The sequence below is a fragment of the Oryctolagus cuniculus genome, chromosome 5 (genome assembly GCF_964237555.1).
Source record: "Oryctolagus cuniculus chromosome 5, mOryCun1.1, whole genome shotgun sequence".
Classification (NCBI taxonomy): domain Eukaryota; kingdom Metazoa; phylum Chordata; class Mammalia; order Lagomorpha; family Leporidae; genus Oryctolagus; species Oryctolagus cuniculus.
The window spans coordinates 127923730-127944839 of NC_091436.1; the positions used below are offsets into that span (position 1 = coordinate 127923730).

Consider the following 21110-nt stretch of genomic DNA (forward strand, 5'->3'; position numbering starts at 1 on the left):
TCCTGGCTGCTTCACTTCTGATCCAGCTCCTTGCTAATTCGCCTGAGAAAGCAGCAGAAGATGGCCCAAGTGCTTGGGCCCCTGCACCCATGTGGGAGACCTAGATGAAGCCACTGGCTCTTGGCTTCAGCCTGGCCCAGCCCTGCCATTGTGACCATTTGGGGAGTAAACCAGTGGATGAAAGATTCTCTCTCTCTATTTCTCCCTTTCTCTTTCGATAACTTTACCTTTCAAATAAATAAAATAAATCTTAAAAAAAAAATGACTGGCATAATGAAAATGCCATAAAATTGTGGATATTCTCATCGTTATGAACAGGAACAAACTGGTTGCCTGAAATCCTCAAATGACAAATGGGAAGTTCCCTTAGAGATTAGGGTGTCAAATCCCAACATCCCCGTGGGGCTGTTTCAGGTGGTGGCTATGCACATTTTGAGCCTACACTTCAGCCTTAAGCTAGTTAGTAAAGGAAGGCAATTTATGTGAACAGCCATCTGTGTATCTGCTGCTTCAGCCCAACCCCAGGCCCCTCATCTGTTTGGCTCCCGTGTGCATTTTATAGTGCAGAGTGGGCCCGGTGTTCCCCTCCACCTACGGCTTCTCCTGCCACCCGGCTCCTGACCCCACCTGAGTGCTCCTGTCCCTGCTGCAGGGTCAGGTTCTGCATGTCTGTGAAGGTGCTGGCTAGCGAACCCAATAGACTCACTCTGACAGTGCAGAGGTTGCTTCTGCTTCTTGCACAGGTATATAATGATGGGGGCCCCCTTGGAAAACAGTTTGTCTTAGAGTCCTGGTCTGCGGGAGGAAGAGTTGGGGTAGCATTTAAGCTAGGACATCAGGAGGGAGTACTTCCAGCCTCTGGTTCACTCCTCAAATGATCACAGCGGCCAGGGCTGGGTCATGCCAAAGGCGGTACCCTGGAATTCCATTTGGGTCTCCCACATGAGTGGCAGGAGCCTAAGCACTTGGGCCATCCTCTGCTGCTTTCCCAGATGCATTAGCAGGGACCTGGATCTGAAGTGGAGTAGCCGGGACTTGAACCAACACTCCAATATGGGAAGCCTGCGTTGCAGGTGGTAGCTCAACCCAGTGTGTTACAACTCTGGTCTCTTGTGTGGGCAGGGGAGGGGACAGTTGGGGCTATTGGCAGGGACATATGATTGATAAAAGGATAAAAAGCACAGTGTGAGGTGCTGGAGAGGGTGGGGGTAGGGTTCCAAAACGGGTCAGACTTGTCCTTGCCTTCAAAGAGTGAGGGAAATGTTAAGTACACAATTCATAAGGACACACTGTACACCGTATCAGCTGCTAAAGGAGGCACGAGTCAGACTGTAGACAAAGATGAGCGATTCACTCAAACTGCTGCCCAGAGAGCTGATGACTGGGTAGGGTTTGTACAAAGTAGTACATGCATTTTTTAAAGATGTATTTATTTAGTTGAAAGGTCTTCCATCTGCTGGTTCACTCCCCAAATAGCCACAATGGCCTGAGCTGGGCCATTCTGAAGCCAGGAGCTTCTTCCGGGTCTTCCTCATGGGTGCAGAGGTCCAAACACTTGGGCCATCCTCCACTGCTTTCCCAGGCCATTGGCAGGGAGCTGGATCAGAAGTGGAGCAGCCAGAACTTGAACTGGCACCCATATGGGATGCTGGGAGTGCAGGTCAGGCTTAAACTGCTATACTGCAGTGCCAGCCCAGCGTGCATATTGTGTGTTATAGATATGTTAAGCGGCATGATTGTGATGATCATTTGTCAAACTACACATATATCAAAATAGCAAGGTCGGGGCCAGCATTGTAGCACAGTGGGTTAAGCCACTGCTTCAGACTCCGATATCCCATATCAGAGTACCAGGTGCTGGGTAGAGTTATGGCTGCTCCACTTCTGATCCCGCTTCCTGCCAATGGCCTGGGAAGGAAGCAGAGGAGGGCCCAAGTGCTTGGGTGCCTGCCACCCACGTGGGAGACCTGGGTGAAGTTTTGCAGCCATTTGAGGAAGGAACCAGTGAACGGAAAATCTCCGCCCTCCCCCACCCCATCACTCAGCCTTTCAAACAAGTAAATAAATAAATCTTGAAAAATACAAATTCTATGGGCTGTTCTGGGTCTTTTGCCCCACCATTATCAATTTTAGATTCAATTTGTTAATGGCCACAAAATGAGTTATTGAGATTGAAATTACATTGCATATCTAGATCAAGTTGGGAAGAATTACATCTTCCTTTTTTTTTTTTTTTTTTGAAAGATACATTTATTTATTTGAAAGGCAGAGTTACAGAGAGAGAAAGATCTTTCATCTGCTGATTCATTCCCCAAATGGCCACAATACCTGGGGCTAGGTCAGGCAAAAGCCGGGAACCTGGAACTCCATCTGGGTCTCTCCCATGGGTGCAGGGGCCCAAGCACTTGGGTCATCTTCTGTTGCTTTCCCAGGCACATTAGCAGGGAGCTGGATCAGAAGTGGAGCAGCCAGGACTCAAACCGCTGTCCATATAGGGTGCTGGTGCTGCAGGCCATGGCTTTAACCCTCTGAGCAACAGCATCAGCCCCAAGAATTGACATCTTGAAAATACTGAGTCTTTTTTTTAAACTAGCAGGATGTTAGATTCTTTGAAAAAAAAAAAAAGATTTATTTATTTTACTTGAAAGAGTTAAACAGAGAGAGGAGAGGCAGAGAGAGAGAGAAAGAGAGGTTTTCCATCTACTGGTTCACTCCCCAACTGGCCACAATGGCCATAGCTGCACCAATCCAGAGCCAGGAGCTTCCTCCAGGTCTCCCGCGTGGGTGCAGGGGCCCAAGGACTTGGGCCATCTTCTACTGCTTTCCCAGGCCATAACAGAGAGCTGGATCCGAAGTAGAACAGCCGGGTCTCAAACTGGCGCCCATATGGGATGCTGGCACTGCAGGCAGCGGCTTTACCTGCTACACCACAGTGCCAGCCCCGATTCTAAATCTTCATATCCGTAAATATGAAGTATTTCATCATTTATTTAGTTCTTTGCTATCTTTTATGAAGATTTATAAAATTTTCTTCATTTAGATCTTAAACATATTTTCTTAGATTTATCCTGATGTGTTTCATTTCTTGGGGTGCTAATGTAAATGGTAAAGTGTCTTTAATTTCATATTCCACTTTATTGCTAGTATATAGGAAAGTGCTAGATCTTTGTATATTAACCTTATATTCTCCAGTCTTGCTTATCCTTGCTTATTAATTTCAAAGGGTTTTTGTGCTTTTTAGATTTTCTATTTAGATAATTATTTTATCTTCAATGACAGTTTTTTTCCTTCCTTCTCAATCTATCTACCTTTTATTTCATTTTCTTGTCTTGTTGCATTGGCTGACTCCCAGTGTAATATTGAAAGAGAGTGAATTGCTGTTGCTCTCAGCAGGACAGCCTGTATCTTCTCACCGTAAGTGTGATGATAAGTGAAAGTTTTTATGATGTCTTCTTTAGCAAGTTAAAGAAGCTCTGCTCCCTACTTTGCTGAGAGCTTTTATTGTGAACAGATACTGGATTTTGTCAAATGTTTTTTCTTCTCTTAATCTCATATTTTCAGATTGAGAAGGTTTTGGCTTTAGGCAGAGATTCGATTTCCCAAGTTAGCACTTGCTTCCTTGAGCAGGAGTTAGAAGAGAGTTGGACTCAGCACTTAAAACTACATTAACAAGAACTTCTGATGATTTTTTAAGGTACTTTAGAAGACAATATAGAAATAACTATTAAAATAAAAAGACTCAGGCCGGCGCCGCGGCTCACTAGGCTAATCCTCCGCCTTGCGGCGCCAGCACACCAGGTTCGAGTCCCGGTCCGGGCGCCAGATTCTGTCCTGGTTGCCCCTCTTCCAGGCCAGCTCTCTGCTGTGGCCAGGGAGTGCAGTGGAGGATGGCCCAGGTGCTTGGGCCCTGCACCCCATGGGAGACCAGGATAATCACCTGGCTCCTGCCATCGGATCAGCGCAGTGCACCGGTCGCAGCACGCCGGCCGCGGCGGCCATTGGAGGGTGAACCAATGGCAAAGAAAGACCTTTCTCTCTGTCTCTCTCTCTCACTGTCCACTCTGCCTGTCAAAAAAAATAATAATAAATAAATAAATAAATAAATAAAAAGACTCAATCCTTGTGATCAAACAGTTTGCCAGTATTTGGTATTTTTCCTGAAGAAACACCTCTTTCAAGATATGGGGACTCAATCATGCACGCGTATATTTATTGTAGTATTTTTTATAATGACAAAAGGAGGGAGGGAGACAACCACATGTCCATTCAGTGTTGGAAAAAGTAAGTAAAGCTGACATGTAAACTCATGGGGTAGGATGCAGTGTAGCATGTGAATTAACTAGGTCTATCTATGGTATGTCAACAACACACTACTGAGAAAGGAAAGAGGAAACCAAGATGCAGGATGTGTAGTAGAGTGGAATAGATAAACAGAGTTATTGAAGCATTATCAGTGGCAGTTAAATTTTTTATAAAAATGGTATAATTATATATTTTACATTTTTTAGAGTCTTAGCCTTTATTTTTTAAAAGTAAATGTTTCAAAAATTGTAAACTGTCCATCTCCAAGGAATGCAAACAGGGCTATATGGATCTTTTGGGGCTGGTGTGGGATTGTGATTCCAAATTAGTTGTCATCAGCTGAACTGAGTTTTTTATATAAAAACATTCTTTTCATTTAGAGTACTCTCCTGGGACTGGCGTTGTGGCACAGTGGGTTAAGCTTCCGCCTGTGACGCTGGCATCCATGTGGGTTCTAGTTTGTGTCCCGGATGTTCCACTTCTAATCCAGCTCCCTGCCAGTGACCTGGAAAGGCAGCAGCAGATTGCTCAAGTGTTTGGGCCCCTGCCATCCACACAGCAGACCCGGCAGAAGCTCCTGGCTCCTGGTTCTGGCCTGGCCCAGTCCTGGCCATTGTGGCCATCTTGGGAGTGAACCAGTGGATAGAAAATCTCTCTGTCTGTCTCTCCCTCTATCTGTCACTCTGACTTTCAAATAAATAAATAAATTGGGCCAGTGCTGTTGCGTAGCATGTAAAGCCGCTACCTGCAGTGCTGGCATCTCATACGGGCCCTGGTTCAAATCCTGGCTGCTCCACTTCCACTACAGCTCTCTGCTATGGCCTGGGAAAGCAGTGGAAGATGGGCCAAGTCCTTGGGCCCCTGCACCCCCACACCCCTGTGGGAGACCTGGAAGAAGCTCCTGCCTTCTGGCTTCAGATCGGTGCAGCTCCGGCTGTTGTGGCCAATTGGAGAGTGAACCAGCAGATGGAAGACTCTCTCTCTCTCTCTCTCTCTCTCTCTACCTCTCTTCTCTCTCTCTGTATAACTCTGACTTTCAAATAAATAAATATTTACAAAACAAAAAATAGTCCTGTCTTTGGGACCAGTATTTCGTGGCTTGGCTCCCAAGTCCAGCCTCCTGAGAGGCAGTAGGTGAGGGCTCAAGTATTTGGGTCCCTGTCACTTACATGGGAGACACTAAGTTGCACTCCTGGCTCCTGGCTTCTGTCCCAGCCCAGACCTGGGTGTTGTGGCATTTGAGGTTATTTGTTCTGAGTCTTCTTTTAAGAGTTTGGTTGGTGTTCAGGTATTCTTTATGAAATACAGTATATGTAGACTATAGGTTTTTTCCCTAATAACTTTAATTGGCAACAACCTTGCTTTTTGGTCTCCAAAATTTTGGGGGAAATTTTATTGATCTTTGAAATTTAAATTTCTGGGAACTGGGGTTGGGGGAAAGTGAATAATTTGGTTAGGCTGAAACAGGGGCTCCCCGAGTCCCCTCCTGACCCTGAGTCCTCTCCTGAGATTCTTTCATTTCAGTGCCCTAGGCTGGGCTGCTCATCCCAATGAGTCATTCTACAGAGGTGAGCTTTTGGATGGGGGACCGGGTAAAGCTGTGACCAGACCAGTGGGTCTCTGTACGTACGGCTCTTTGCATACACCCTCCTGGCAGTGAGTCAGTCTGCCCTGTGGCCCTGAACAAATGGCAGCCTCACGCATCCCAACATTCAAATTAGCAAGCAGGTGCTGAGGGGCAAGCGCTGTGCCGTGAGTCTGGAGGTGTGCTTGGGGTGAGGCCAGCAAGGCATCAACCCCCACATGGCTGCAACAGTCAGGGCTGCACCCGGCTGAAGCCAGAGGCCAGGAGCTTCATCCAGGTCTCCCACGTGGGTGGCAGGGGCCCAGAGACTTGAGCCAACTTCCACTGCTTTCCCATGCCCGTTAGCAGAGAGTTGTGTCGGAATGAAGCAGCCGGAACTCGAACCAGCTCCCATATGGGATGCCGGCACTGCAGGCTGGGGCTTTAACTTGATGTGCCATGGCACTGGCCCCAAAAGACAGTTTCTAATGAGAACTTCTCAGAGCCTCAGGTTCCTCCTACATCAGATGGGAATAACAATAGCATCTACAAGCTGTAGGGTTGCATTTCTCCCTGCCTGCCTCACCTCTTCCACAAGCGGCACAGAAGGAAGACTGGGAGGCAGGTGGTGAGAATAGAGCAGAGCAGAGAGAGCAGAGGTGTGCAGCGTTACCTTAAGAAGACAGGAAGGGGCCAGGCATTTGGTGGTACTTAAACCAGCACTTGAGATGCACACAGCCCGTATCAGAGTGCCAGGTTCGAGTTCTGGCTCTGCTTCTGCTTCCAGATTCCTGGCAGTGCACGCTCTGGGAGGCGGCAAGTGATGGCTCAGGTACTTGGGTGCCTCCTACTCACTTGGAGATGGAAATTGAACCTCAGCCTGGCCCAGCCATAGATGTTGTGGCTATTTGGAGGAGTGAATTGGGGATAAAAGATCTATGTCTCTGTCTCTTTGCCTTTTGAATAAATAATAAGACATTATGGCTTCCAGACCAACAAGGTGTGATTGTTACCAGGCCAGAAAATTAACATATATTTGAAGAACAGCCCTTTAACCCTGGATATACTTAAAAAAAAAAAGAAAAAAGAAAAGAAGGAGGGGGAGGGGGAAGGGAAGGGGAGAGGAAGAGGGGAGGAAAGTAGTGACTGGGCAGAGAGCTGGCCTGGCCGGGTGATTGTGCCCCCCACACTCCCAGCCTGGACCCCCACACCCTTTGTCTGCCTCCCTTAGCGCTACTCTGTCACCCCACAGTCCCCCTTGTGACTCCCCACTGGTGCTGGGGTTGGGGTTCAGGGAGAGAAGGTGCCAATCTGAGGCATGGGGCGTCTCTTTGCCACTGTTGGCTTGTCCTGGTCAGTGTGGTTGTGCTGCTGCCTCAGGGCACTGGCGAGTGATGGTTTGGAACCTGTGAGACTGAGGAGCTGGGCACAGCACGAGCGCTTGGTGAGGCCACACCACGTGTGTGGCCTGGGAGCGGCCTCTGAGGCCATGCCTCATGCTGGAGCACAGAGCGCTGTCTAAAACAGATCAGCACCTCGCACACATGAATTATGACAATCTTGTATGGAGAAGTCTTGGAGGAGAAGTAGGGAAAGTCTTGGGGAGGTGCCGTATGAACTCCTCTAACTCTGCTGGGAGCCAACAACTGCAGGGAACTGACAGTTAAGCTCAAGAGAAATACCCCGATTGGCCGCCCACCCCCATACCCCTTTTCAGGCTTAAGTTGATAATAGTGTCAAAGTTTATCCGGAGGCAGAACTATAATGGGAACTGAACCATGCTGTGGTTCAACAGGTGGCTGCCTCTCTGTGACCCTGGCTAAGTTGGGCTGTTGTTGAGTGGTTACATGGGCACTTGGGACCCTCCATCAGGAGCCCTGTGCAGACAGCCGGAGAGTTTCCCGTCAAGTTCATGAGCGGTACACACGGCATCACGTGGCTCACTGTACAGGATGCTCCGGCTGTTGTTTTTCCACCAGGCTAAAGTGAACCCCGGCAGCCCCCAGCTACTCCTGCTAGAGAGGGAAGGTTAGCGCCTGGTTAACCAGTCCTTGCTGATGGTGACAGCCCCCTGCCACAGAGTGCACCTGTGCTAGGTGCATGTTGATGTCACGCATGGGGAGTCGCACAGGTGTTCCTTGTCAGGGTGACTTGGAGAAGCAATCCTATTTAAAAATGATTGATGGGAGGGTTGGGGTAGAGGGATGATGATGTCACACAAACTGCTGGGCCCTGTGCTGAGGGTTTCGCTGCCTGGGCAATCCTTAGTGGCATGTCCTATTTACAGGTAAGGAAAGTGAGGGGCAGAAAAGTTAATTAACCGTCCAAGATCACACAGCTATTAGAAAACAACATCACCAGATTTAAAGCAGGCAGGAAGTCTGACTATGGAATCGGAGCTCTTGTTATTTCTGTTATCATTTTTCCGATGTACAGCTAAGCAGAGAGAACTTGTCAAGGTCACACTGTTAGTATGTGGTAGGTCTGGGAGGCAAGCCCTGGCGATCCAACTCCAGGACTTCCAGTGGTGACCTCTGCTCTAGTCTACACCCTTGCTTGCCCTTTTTTTTTTTTTTTTTTTTCAAATTAATTTATTTGAGGAGAGGGAAGAGAGAGCACACACACACTCTGCCATCTTCCAGGTCACTCTCCAGATGCCTACAACAGCTGGAGCTAGCCTAGGCTGAAGCTGGGAGTCAGGAACTCAGTCCAGGTCTTCCCTGTGAGTAATTTGGGCTATCACTTGCTGCTTCCTGGGGTGTGTGTTAGCAAAAAGCTGGAATTGGGAGCAGAGCTGGAACTCGAACCCAGGCACCCCAACTGGCGTCCTAACTGCTGGGCCAAACATCTACTCCCATGATTGCTTTCAGTATTCAATTATAACATGTATGTTATTATATTATAGCGCTCTATATAATAATCAGATACTTCCAAAAGTTTGTGGAAATTTAAAAGATGAGCTTATTATGGTGCAAAACTTTTTGAAATGTATGCATATGAGATCTTCAAAACATTCATGAAAAAACTGTGCCTGGATTTCACAATTTTATCTTGACTCTTCCATGGTTGTACATTTTGGTTGTTTTTTTTACTATTATAAATAAAGGCCAAGCTTTTTAAAAAGAGAGAAATGGTAGGAATGTTGTTTGGTTTATCACTTTGTTTGCTTTAAAGATTTTAGGGCAAATGAGCTGAGCTTTCCGAGGCTGGAAAAAAATGGAAGCTTCAAGTTGACTGCTTGAGGAGAGAATGAAATTCTGATTAGGAACGGTGCCAGTGTGAAGAGAGGCGAACAGACCCTGTGCTGTTCAGCGGGGATTTGGCATTGCCTGTTGAGATAGAGAATTTGGGATGCATTTCAGAAATATCTGTCATTCCCGCTTGGGGTAGCTTAGTGTTCTCTAACCCAGCCCAACGTCTTGGTGACATCGCCCAGACACGTGGGGGTGGAGCTGGCCAGGGAGCAAGGCCATTCTCTTCCCCAGCTCGGCCATGTGCGGCCATCTGGAGTCCCACTGTCAGTCCACGTCCCTTGCCCCTTCTGCCCATTACCACCCCTTCAAGGTTCTACGTCCCAGGTCCAGGACAGAAGAGGCCTGCTCCTCTGTACCTTCACAGCAGCTTTCCGGGAGGCGCACGGCTGGGTCAGCGCCCTTCTGCAGGGGAAAAGGAGGCTTCAGGAGGTGGAAGGCTGGGGCAGGCGCTTGGCCTCGCGGTTAAGATACCCACGTCTCTTCCCAAAGTGCCTGGGTTCAATACCTGCTACCTAGCTCTGCTCCTAAGTCTACTTCCCTGCTAACGCAGATCCTGGGAGGCAGGGGTGATAATGGCTCAAGTAATTGGGTCCCTGCCACCCACATGGGAGACCTGGATTAAGTTCTTGCCCCCGCCCCGTGATAGATAAAAAGATAGATAGATAGATAGATAGATAGATAGATAGATAGATAGATACGTAGCTAGATAGGTAGGTAGATAGGTAAATACATAGATACATAGATAAATGAAGGACTTGCCCAAGGCCGTATAACCAGAGCCTAATGGAGCCAGGATCCAAGAGCAGGTGTCTAACTGCATGGCCACATCATGTTAACTACTATCTATACTTTGCAGCCTTCTTGATCCACTGTCAACAGAGGATGTTGTAGCTCTGGGGAGAGACTTCAGAGAATCAACAGGAACCCACTGAGTTACCTGTATTACGTGTACACAGGACTGGCTGGCTCGCTTACAGACTGTTAACTACGAAAGGCCCTGGAAATGTCTCTCCTGCCTAATTTTTAGATTGTGGCAGAAGAGGCTCAGAGATATCATCTGATCCACGATTTCTCACAGGCATGGCCAAAAGGGTGCTCATGTCATGCACACGTGGAGGCGCAGGGGGGCATGGCGAGGGAACACCTCTAGGACCTGTGTTTTGGTGAAGAGCTAAGAGGGGTTAGGTTTGCCGAGGGCTAGGAATAACAGAGGCTTGCTTCACTTCCTGTCTCAAAAGGGGTGGAAGGTTGAGAGGAAGTAAGATTCTTAATATAAACTTGAAATCCAGATCCTTTCTTTTCTTTTTTTTTTTTTTTTTTTTAAGATGTATTCATTTACTTGAAAGGCAGAATTACAGAGAAAGGTCTTCCATCTGCTGATTCACTCCCCCAAATGACCACAACAGCCAGGACTGGGCCAGGCGAAGCCAGGAGCCAGGAGCTTTATCTGGGTCCCCCACGTGGGTGCGGGGGCCTAAACACTTGGGCCTTCCTCTGCTGCTTTCCCAGGCCCATTAGCAGGGAGCTGGATTGGAAACAGAGCAGCCGGGACGTGAACCAGCACGCATATGGGATGCCATCGTCACAGGCAGTAGCTTTACCAGCTACACCACAATGCCAGCCCCAATCCGCATCCTGGATAAGGGACCTCTTATTGCCTGCCTGACCTCAGAAAACCTCTCAGTGTCTTTACCACAAGCTCATGGAATGACCACATAATAGACACTTTACATACTGTGTCTTATTTGATCCACAAGCCAAGCAAGCCGGATAGAGATTACCATCCCACTTTAGATAGAGGAAAAAGCATGCGGTCCAAGAAGGAACTCGTTCCAGACTGCGCAGCAAGTGGCAGATCTGTGAGTTAAGCCCAGATCTGTCACCAGAGCCCACGCGCTTTCAGGTACACCCAGGGTGGATCCGTGTCTTCTTGGCTCTAAAGCTTAAGAATTTAGTAACACAAATAACAGAAAAGCACACATATAAAAGATGTGAAAGTGGTTGTTTCTCATCTGTGGAGCCATCCCACAGAAAATTTGATGACTATATGGACTCCATCAGCAGGAAACATTTGTTTTGTTTCCTTCAAAAAGATTTCTTTATTGTTTGTTTGAAAGGCAGAGTGACACAGAGAAAAATACCCCATCTATTGATGCATTCCTTTCATGGCCATGATGGCCCGGGTTGGGCCAGGCCAAATCCAGGAGCCCAGAACCCTATCTTGGTCTGGCCCACATGGGTGGGAGGGACCCAAGCACTTGGGCTGTCTCCCACTGGCTTCCCAGGCCCCTTAGCAGGGAGCTAGATCCCAAGCAGAGCAGCCAGAACCGGAACCCATGCTCCCATCTGGGATGTCGGCATCCCAAGCAGCGACTTAACCCACTGTGCCTTAACACTGGCCCCCAGGAACCCTCTGTTTTGATGTGTGTGACTGTTGCATTGGACAACCAAGAAATGCAGTGAATACCAGGAGCAGTCACGTGTGACTGTTTCTTTCAGTTTTATAAATAAAATCACAGCATGGTAGAGGAAATGTTAAAGCTGAAACATATCACAAACATCACAAAATCCAGGAAAACAACACACTGTGTTGATTGCTCGAGAGGCCTCTTATAGAATGCCTTTCCTTTTTTAAAAGTTTTTTTTTTATTTATTTTATTTTTTTTATTTACAAAGAAAGGGAGAGATGGAAAAAGAGATCTGCCATCCACTGGTTCCCCTCCCAGATGGCCGCAACAGCTGGGGCTGGGTCAGGCCAAAGCCTGGGACCTGGAACTCCAGCCTTCTCCTGCTGCCTTCCCAGGCACATTAGCAGGGAACTGGATCAGAAGTTGAACGCCAGGGGCTGGAACCAGAGCTCCCATGGGGCGCCTCCATCGCAGGCAGCTGCTTAACCTGCAGTGTTACAGTGCCAGCCCCCGATCACTCTTGTTTTTGTGTCCTTTCATTGGGTTCTCTGTAGTTGCCTCTTCCTGTAACATTAAATAGAATAAAATAGTATTCCTCTAGCACGGTTGACTAGAAAAGAATCATCATTGATAACTTAGAAAAGTTTATTCTAGTTCCACAAGTTATTATTTGTAAAGCCAAATAAACATGAGGCTTGTTAAATTTGGGGCCCTCCATCCACATTTCTTCCATATATGAACTGTAAAATTTCAAGGCACTGTGTTCTCTGGCACAGTGGTTCACCTAACATAGTCTTTGCGTTGGTGACAGTTCTTGTCCCATTGGCTGTAAGCTAAATGTTATCTTCCTCCATATCAACATTTTATGTACAAGCCAGAAATTCTAATCTTTTTCAGTACACATTCACCTCTCCTACCACTTTAGTTGGAATGAAGGTGATTTACGTGAATAATAAAAGACTTAGAATTAAACCCCTTTCTCATAAACCTCTGACCTTTTAAAGAGAATTTATTACAGAAGAATACCGGATGCAAAAAACTTTTGAATGCTTTACAATTTAGAATGATTTGCTTTAGAAAAGGGACAGCTAGGGGTGGGCCTTTGGTGCGGAGATTAAGATGAGCCTCCCACATCCCCTGTCCAGGTGCCTGGGTTCAAGTTCCCTGACTTGAACTCCTGGCTCCCTGGCTTCCCTCTCAGTCCAGCTTCCTGCTGGTGCTCACTCTGGGAGGTGGCAGTGATGAGTGAAGCTGTTGAGTCCCTGCCACCCATATGGGAGACATAGTTATAGAATTCCTGGCTCCCTCCTGGCCAGCCCTGCTATTGCAGCATTTGGAGATAAAGCAATGAGAGTAGGAGATTGCTGTCTGTCTGTATATCTTTCAAATTAAAAAAAAAAAAAAAGTAATTAAAGGAAACAGCTAGAAGATGGGACCGGTGCTGTGGCGTAGTGGGTAAAGCCACCACCTGCAGTACTATATGGGTGCCAGTTCAAGTCCCAGCTGTTCCACTTCCGATCCAGCTCTCTGCTATGGCCTGGGAAAGCAGTAGAAGATGGCCCAAGTCCTTGGGCCCCTGTACCCACATGGGAGACCCGAAAGAAGTTCCTGGCTCCTGGCTTCAGATCAGCGCAGCTCCAACCATTGAGGCCATCTGGGGAGTGAACCAGCGAATTGAAGACCTCTCTCTCTCTCTGCCTCTCCTCTCTCTGTGTAACTCTTTCAAATAAATAAATAAATATTAAAAAAAAAAAAAAAAACAAAACAAAACAAGAAACAAAAAACAAGAAACAGCTAGGAGAGACACACAAGGATATGGACATAACAGATGTTAGAATCATTAGGTTGGGGCCTGGTGCTGTGGTGTAGAAGGTTAAGCTGGCATCCCATATGGGAACTCCACTTCCCATCCAGGTCCCTGCTAATGAGCCTGGGAAAGCAGCAGAAGATGGCCCTAGTCCTTGGGCCCTCACACTCACGTGGGAGACCCAGAAGAAGCTTCTGGCTCCTGGTTTCAGCCTGGCCTAGCTCCGGCCATTGCAGCCATTTCAGGAGTGAACCAGCAGATAGAAGATCTCTCTTTCTCTCTCTCTCCCCCTGTTACTCTGCCTTCCAGCTAAATAATAATAATAATAATTAAAAGAATCACTGGGTTTTGTCTGAGATTCTGGTTCTGGGACCTGGAGCAGCTGCCTAGTTAACAGGTTCTGCCGTTCACCAGCCCGGGTTGCTCTGAAGTGAATACAAAGGGTAACAGAAGTCGGTGCAGGAGAGCAGCTGAAAGTCGCCTGAGCACGGACCCCGAGTGTGCGCCTCACTCCTCCCGGTGTCTCCTGTGGCCCAGCAGCTGCTGGGGGAACTGGGCAGAAATGAGATCCTCAGGTCTCGCCCAGAACTACTGAAGGGGAGTCTGCATTTTAACAGAATTCCAGGTGATTCCTACCCAGGTCCTTGTCTGAGAAACCGGGACTAGAGACCTGGAACTTGGTGTGTCCTGCCCCAGTGTGGCCCTTGGTCTTGTGTCCTCAGCCTTGGGAACTGGCTCCCCTTCCAGACTCATTGCACCTCTGTCTCCACTCTCACTGGACCGGGAGCTCCTAGGGGTGCCAGCCGTAGTCCTCTTTTGATTTCCAGCCCCGCACAGTGCCTGGCACGCAGAAGCTACCATCTGTGCCAGGATCTTTGTCTTTCTTACCTACGTGGCCTCGTTTCAGGCTTGCAGGATGAATACCCCCATTGTATAGATGAAGAAACTGAGGGTCGGTCCCTTGCCCAGGGTAATAAGTGGAAGAGCTGGGAAATCAGCATAGGGGTGGCTGATTGTGGAGCCTGCAGTAGGAGATTCATGAATATTTATTGAACTGCTGATCCCCCTAACTTTTCACCCAGACATCCATCACTGTTACTGTTCGTTACCTGGAGAGACTCGGGGTACGATGAGGAAGGCGAGCAGTGGAGTCAGCTGCGTCTTGGTCATGGAAGGAGTTGCCTTGGGGACCCACTGCCCCAGGAATGGGGAGGCCACAGCCACGCTTGCTCCTCCCTGCCCGTTCCAGGATGTCCCTCTGTGTGACTCAGCGAAGAAACTGCACATCTGAAATCAGACACGAGGCAACAACAACCAGAAAACCTCAAAAATGTTTTCTTCTCCTGGAGAAATTTCCCTTTCATGTCATTCATCTCTCTGGCCAGGAAGTTCAGGAAGCCTTCAGCCTGTGGTCAGCTGTGTCCCCCAGTCTGGGCTCTCAGGGACTCCCTCCCTCCTCGTCTTGGTTCCTCGCTGGACTTGGGGCCTGCATGGAGCTTTCTTCCTCCATAGTCTGATTCGGGCCACTGGGGGCCGACCCAGCCCTAATTTACTTAGTGTGATCGTTAAGTCCTGATGCTGGAGCCAGGTTATTTGCGTTCAAATTCTACCTTTACCGACATGCTAGTTGTGTGACCTCACCTCTCTGTGTCTTGATTTCCTCCTCTGTAAAGTTAGGTTAACAATAAATTTGAGCATTAAAATAGTTGATCTGGAGCTGATGTTACAGGTGAAGCCACTCCTTGGACACTGGCATCCCATAGCTAGTGTCCACTGAGTCCTGGCTTCTCTGCTTCCGGTTCAGCTTCTTACTGATGTACCTGGGAAGGCAGTGGGTTATGGCCCAAGGAGTTGGGCCCCTGTCACTCACATGGGAGACCCAGATGGAGCTCATGGCTTCAGCCTGGCCGGGCCTAGGCCATTACTACCATTTGGGGAGTGAACCAGTGGATGAAAGATTCTCTCTTTTTCTCTCAGTTCCTCTCTCTGTCACTCTGCCTTTCAAATACATAATAAATCCTTAAAAAGTAAGGTGAAATAGGTAACCTACCTAAAACACATACATATCTCTGCCTGGCACAAAGTAGTGGCATAGACCTGTTAGCAGTATTATTAATTATGGACCAGTTATCAGTACCCTGGGGAGACTTGGGTGAACTTGTGCTAAGGTTGTTCTCTTTCCAATTGTTCTGGCCTCACCCCGGAATTTGCATGAATTCTCAATTATTCCTGCCGGAGAGGACTTGAGGGGCCAACTGCAAGTGAGTGAATAAATTAATAAATTAGAAGGCTTGAGTTGCCCTCTCAAAATGAGATGATTGTTACAGTTGAAGAGGCATGACTTAATAGCTTGTTGATTTGGAAATAACCACAGCCAGTCTAGGAAGGGACTGGCCTTCTGAGAATTTCTGATCATGGGATAGAGAGACTGGCCTACTGAGAGAGTTTACTGATAGGCCATGATAAATTCTGTATGAAGATACGCAAACAGGAGGAGAGTGGAATTCCTAGGGTGGGGGTTGAGGTTCCTTCAGAACCTGGGCCCCATGCCTAGAGATTCCCATGTCCAATCTGCACATGCAGTGGGGCCATCAGAATTCTCAACATACCCGGCAGGCGATACTGAACCTCTCAGGTCTGCATCACCAGCCCCACAAGGTGATTTATATTACCCCATTCCACAGGCAAAAACACTGAGGCGTAAGTGCTTTGGGGCAGAGGCAGAGCCCCTATGTTAATCCAGCTTGGAGTCAGAAGGCCCTGTGTGTTTTGTCGTATCTCACATTGCAGGGGGTCAGCTTGAAGTAATCTTGCCAGAAATGGAGATGAAGATAGTCCCGGCTTAGATGTAAAGGAGAAAATCTGTACATAATGGTCAGAGCAAAGATATGCGAAGGGTTGAAAGAGACACAAAGGCTCAGAGCCCACAGAAGGCGTGACCTCTCCCCTCTGGCCCCTATTAGCATATCTAAAGGAAGAATGTGGCTGGGAGGGTGCTCGGGCAGATGTAGGGCCCTGTGTGAGCTGAGGGAGGGTCCTGGCTGCTTTGGGAGAGGCCTTGGCAGCCTTGTGATGGGCATTAACTCTTTGCCTGGACTTCTGCTCCCTCCTGACCTCGCGGCTCTTCTCTTTCCGGGCCCCTGTATCCCTCCCACCTGCCCCTTAAGCCAGGTGTTCCCAGCCTCCACCTTCCCTGTGGCAGCCTCCAGTCCCAGGCACAGCTGCCTGTGTGAAGGACATCCCAGAGGTGCCCTCCCCTGGGACCCCAGGCGGCAAGGTGAAGGGGGCCAGTTCACATGCCAGCCACGCCCCTTGCCGCCTGTGGACCCAGTCCCAGTTGCTGTACCTGTCAGATGAGATCGTGACTATGCCGACCTTAACCTGATGGTTGTGAGGATGCAGATGGACACGTGGCTTTGCCAGCACACTGTAAGGAACTCTACAAATGGCGTCTGTTCAGCCTGGCCAGCTGGCGTGGGGCTTCACTTGAATGTCTGTGGGCACCTTAAAAGCAACTTGTGAAACTAACTCTTCCCTCCTCCCCCAAGTCTGGTCTTTTCCTTTGGATAGCTAACAAAGGAGATGGAAACAGCTTCCGCGAAGTTGCCAGAGCAGGAAATCCCGGAGTCATCCTGGACCCCGCCTCCCCCACCATCTGGGTCCCCGTGACTCTGTCTCTCGCACTTCTGCTGTCATGAGCCGCCGTGTCACCTCTTACAAGGTTATGGCAGAGCTGCTCCATGGCTCCCTGCTTATTTATTCCCAAGGCCTCGGCGCTTGTCCTCAGGCTCTGGTTCTGGGCCTTTGGAGGCACAACTCAAATTCTACTGTAGCCCCAAGACCTTCAGCGTGGTCCCCACTTCCTTCCTGGCCAGCCTGGCTCTGGCCAGGTGCTGTCTCACGCCTGGGCTGCTGGAGCTGCTGGCAGAGCTGACCCACACACCACTTGCAAGTGCTCACGCCTCACTGCCACCTGGTCGTCGTCTGCTCGCTCTGGATACAGCACAGGGAGCCCCAAGCAGCGTCACCAAGTCTTTCCCCTGGAAGAAGTCTGAGCGTGCACGCACACACACACACACACACACACACACACACAGAGGCTGGAGCAGGTGGCCCTCTTGGGCATCTGCCTGTCTTCCCAGCCAGCCTGGGAGCCCCTGATCTGCTCTTAGGCTCAGAGGGAGGCTGTCCTTGTCCACAGTGCGAGGCAGCCGCACAACCCCACGGGGTGAGTACACATCACTCATCCAGCCCAGGAATGCTTACTGTGACCACTTCCTTCTGGCCAGGCTCTGGTCCAGGCCCGAGGAGATGGCAGGAGAAGGAGGAGACGGGAGTGCCAGAGCTGGGGAGAGGTCAGGGGAAGCCGCTCTGGGAGGAGAGGGGTGGGCAGAGGCCTGAGAGAAGGGGGGACGGGGTCCACAAGGATCTCTGCAGGAAGAGAGGGCCAGGCAGGGGGCTCATTTGCCCCATTTGATGGGTGAAACCAAGGGGCTAGGGAAGCCGTCCAGAGTCACAGCTGAGTGGCAGGCGTCCAACCCAGGTTCCATAACGCTTGGCTCACCCCGTGAACCCCGACTTGTTCCTGCCTTAGCTGAGCAGGCTGGCTCTGTGCTCGCCACCCCCACCCTCCCAGCGGAGTCTGGCTTCCTGTTCCAGGAGCACATGAGCTGTTTCCCTGGCTTGGTATTCAGCTTGGTGGCTGTTTTCCTGTCTTATGTGTCCAATTCTTTAGCTTTTAGTCATATTAGAGATGGTTAGAGTATACCTACTCACCAGGCAACAAGTCTGCTTTTTGGGACAGGTGTGTCGCCTAGTGATGGGCGCTTACATCTTAAGTCAGAGTACCTGGGTTCGAGCCCCAGTGCCAGCTTCTTGTCACTGCCTACCCTGGGAGGTAGTTGCAATGGCTTAAGAAGTTGGATTCTTGCCACTCAACCTGGAAAACATGGGTTGAGCTCCTCAGTTCAGCTCGGCCCAGCCCTGGCTGCTGTGGGCATGTGGGTAGAGGCACCATATCTGTCCGTCTCTCTCCCTCTCAACTAAATTGAGAAGAAAACCAAGTGCACTTCTCCTTCTGCAAAGGTGAGAACCAGTCCCTGACACACGGGGACGAGGCCAAGGCAAGTTCCCCCTCAGTGGTCAGTCACCAGGGTGGCCTCTGTGGGCGACCACTGTCCCACCTCCACCTTCTTCAACCTGCAGCAGCAGCAGAAATGGAGTCACTTTGCAGAAGTGGATCTCGAGCTGGCCGTGATGGACGTGGGGCATTTCGAGAGAGGCGGAGATGGGTTAGGCCTTTGGGGCTGGAGGAAGCGTGCGAGCCGAGGGAGGGCATCCATGCTGGTCACCTCCCAGACCTGAGTGTAGGTGTCTGTGTCTTAGGGGAGGGGAAGTGGGGCCGAAGGGAGAATTTAGAGCCAGAGCGTGGTGGCCTTAAAAGAAAAAAATGGCTAAACTTCGCATGCCCGTTTCAGATAACTGGTCAGGATTTTAAAGAAGCAGAGAAAGCAAGCACGTGTACATTCCTGAGGTTTATGAAAGACTGCTGTGGAGCTGGTGAGAGAGGGTCAATGGAGATAGGGAGAGAATTGCGACAGGCTCGCGTTGGGGGGTGGGGGTGCCTGCACAGGGAGTGGAGGGACCAGATTCCAGAGGCGCTGGGCGAGTGTTGGTGACAGGACCTGCTCGCAGGTCCACAAGGAACCTGTTGGAGCAGGAGGAGCAGAAAGAATGATGTCAGGGTGTCAGGGTTGTGTTTTTTTGTTTTTTTGTTTTTTTGTTTTTTTGTTTTTTTTTTTTTTTTTAAGATTTATTTGAAAGGTAGAGTTTACAGAAAGAGAGAGAATCTTCCATCCACTGGTTTACTCCCCAGATGGCTGGTCAGAGCTGGAGACAGAAGAAAGCTGAGGCTGAAGGAATGGAGTAAAATAATGGACAGAAGGCGGATGAGCTTAGTTTAGAGTCAGACGTGGGAGAAGAAAAGCCAGTGAAGGAGTTGCCTGGAAGAAAACCAGGAATGTTTTGCTTTTCTGGTTTTTTTTTTATTAATTAATTTATTTGTGTTTTAAAAAATATTATTTATTTATTTATTTGAAAGGCAGAGCTACAGAGAGGCGGAGGCAGAGAGGAGAGACATCCTCCAACCACTGCTTCACTTCCCAAATGGCCACAACGGCTGAAGCTGGGCCGATCCACAGTCAGAGCCAGGAGCTTCCTCCGGGTCTCCCACACAGGTGCAGGGGCCCAAGGACTTGGGCCATCTTCTGCTGCTTCCCCTGGCCATAGCAGAGAGCTAGAAGGATTGGAAGTAGAGCAGCCAGGACTCAAACCGGAGCATATGGGATGCCAGCACTGCAGGTGGTGGCCCTACCCACTAAGCCACAACACTGGCCCCCATTTATTTGTCTTTTGAGAAGTAGAGAGAAAGGGAGCTCACACCCACTGGTTCACTCCCCGAATGCCCACAATTGAGGGACTGGGCTGGGTTGGAGCTAGTAGCTAGGAACTCACTTCAGCTCTCCCATGTGGGTGGCAGGAACCCACTTACTTGCGCCATCACCACTGCCTCCCAGGCTCTGCATTAACAGGAAGCTGGAGTCAAGAGCCAGAGCTGGGACGCCATCCCAGGCACTCTGATTTGGTACTTGGGTATCTAACCCACTAGGCCAGATGTCCACCCAGCAAGGAATGTTTTGCGTGAAACATTGCTGGGACTGTGTGATGTGTCTCAGTGTGGGAGGGAGGGCAGCAGAGCCCACCTTTGGGGGCTGCACCCTATCTGGGTTATCTGCTAGGGAGCCCAGGGCACCCCTGCTTCGTCTGGCCTTGCTACCTGGCCCTGTGTGGACCCTCTGCCCGCTCCCACATGCCCAGCCTCCCACCGCCAAGGAGGAGCTCCTGAAAGTGGTCTTTCCTGTCTTCTCTGTTATTCTGCAGGAAGCCCAGCCTTGGGGGGCTCAGCATGCTAGCAGGGGGCCTCAGGGACCAAACAGTGGGTGGCAGCAGTGACCTTGGTCCTCTGCTCCATCTGGAGTTTGGGGCTACCCTTTTTAAGGGGAGCATCTTGTTTTAAGGAGTGGGTTTCATTGGCTCTCTGAATCTTGAGTCCCATCAGGCTTCCTGCATCCACTGGTCCCTCTGTCCATCCATCCTGTATCAGGCTTTTGCCAGTGTAAATATCTACTGAGAGTTGAGCCCTTTCAACACGGGGCTGAGGCTCCCAGTGCTCTCCTGCCTTATCTGACATCACTGCAACCCTCTTGGATTGGCCTTCCTATCCACTTTTGCAGATGGAATCAGATCGCTGCCCCAGATCTCAGTACTTTGTAGGGGTGAGACTCAGGCCTAGGTCTGTCTAATTTGGAAGCCCCTGTGCACCCAGTTACTCATGGTAAGTTCTGCCTAGAGAGAGGGCCATTTTATAATCTTGTTTAAAGATGTTTATTTATTCAAAAGGCAGATGGAGTGACAGAGAAATATAGAGAGCCAGAGAGAGGGAGGGAGACAAATCTTCCATCCACTGGTTCATTCCTCAAATGATCACAACAGCCAGAGCTGGGCCAGGCTGAAACCAGGAGCCAGGAGTTTCATCCAGGTCTCCCATGCGGGTGCAGAGGCCCAAGCACTTGGGCCATCTTCTGCTGCTTTCCCAGGTGCATTAGCAGGGAGCTGGATCAGAAGCAGAGCAGCTAGGACTTGAACCAGCACTCTGATATGGGATGCTGGCGTCATAAGGGCAGCTTACCCCTCTGTGCTGTGGCACCAGCCCAACT

The 21110-nt window shown here is 49.5% G+C and overlaps 1 protein-coding gene and 1 non-coding gene across 3 annotated transcripts in view; one reads left to right on the forward strand and one right to left on the reverse strand.

The window, feature by feature from the left end:
• CCND3 (cyclin D3) overlaps window positions 1–21110 on the forward strand; it is a 99380-nt gene that overhangs the window by 52012 nt on the left and 26258 nt on the right. The window lies entirely within an intron of this gene.
• Window positions 11471–11600, reverse strand: LOC127493369 (small Cajal body-specific RNA 14). Its single transcript, XR_007923423.1, has one exon. It is a non-coding gene; the product is annotated as a small Cajal body-specific RNA 14 (non-coding RNA).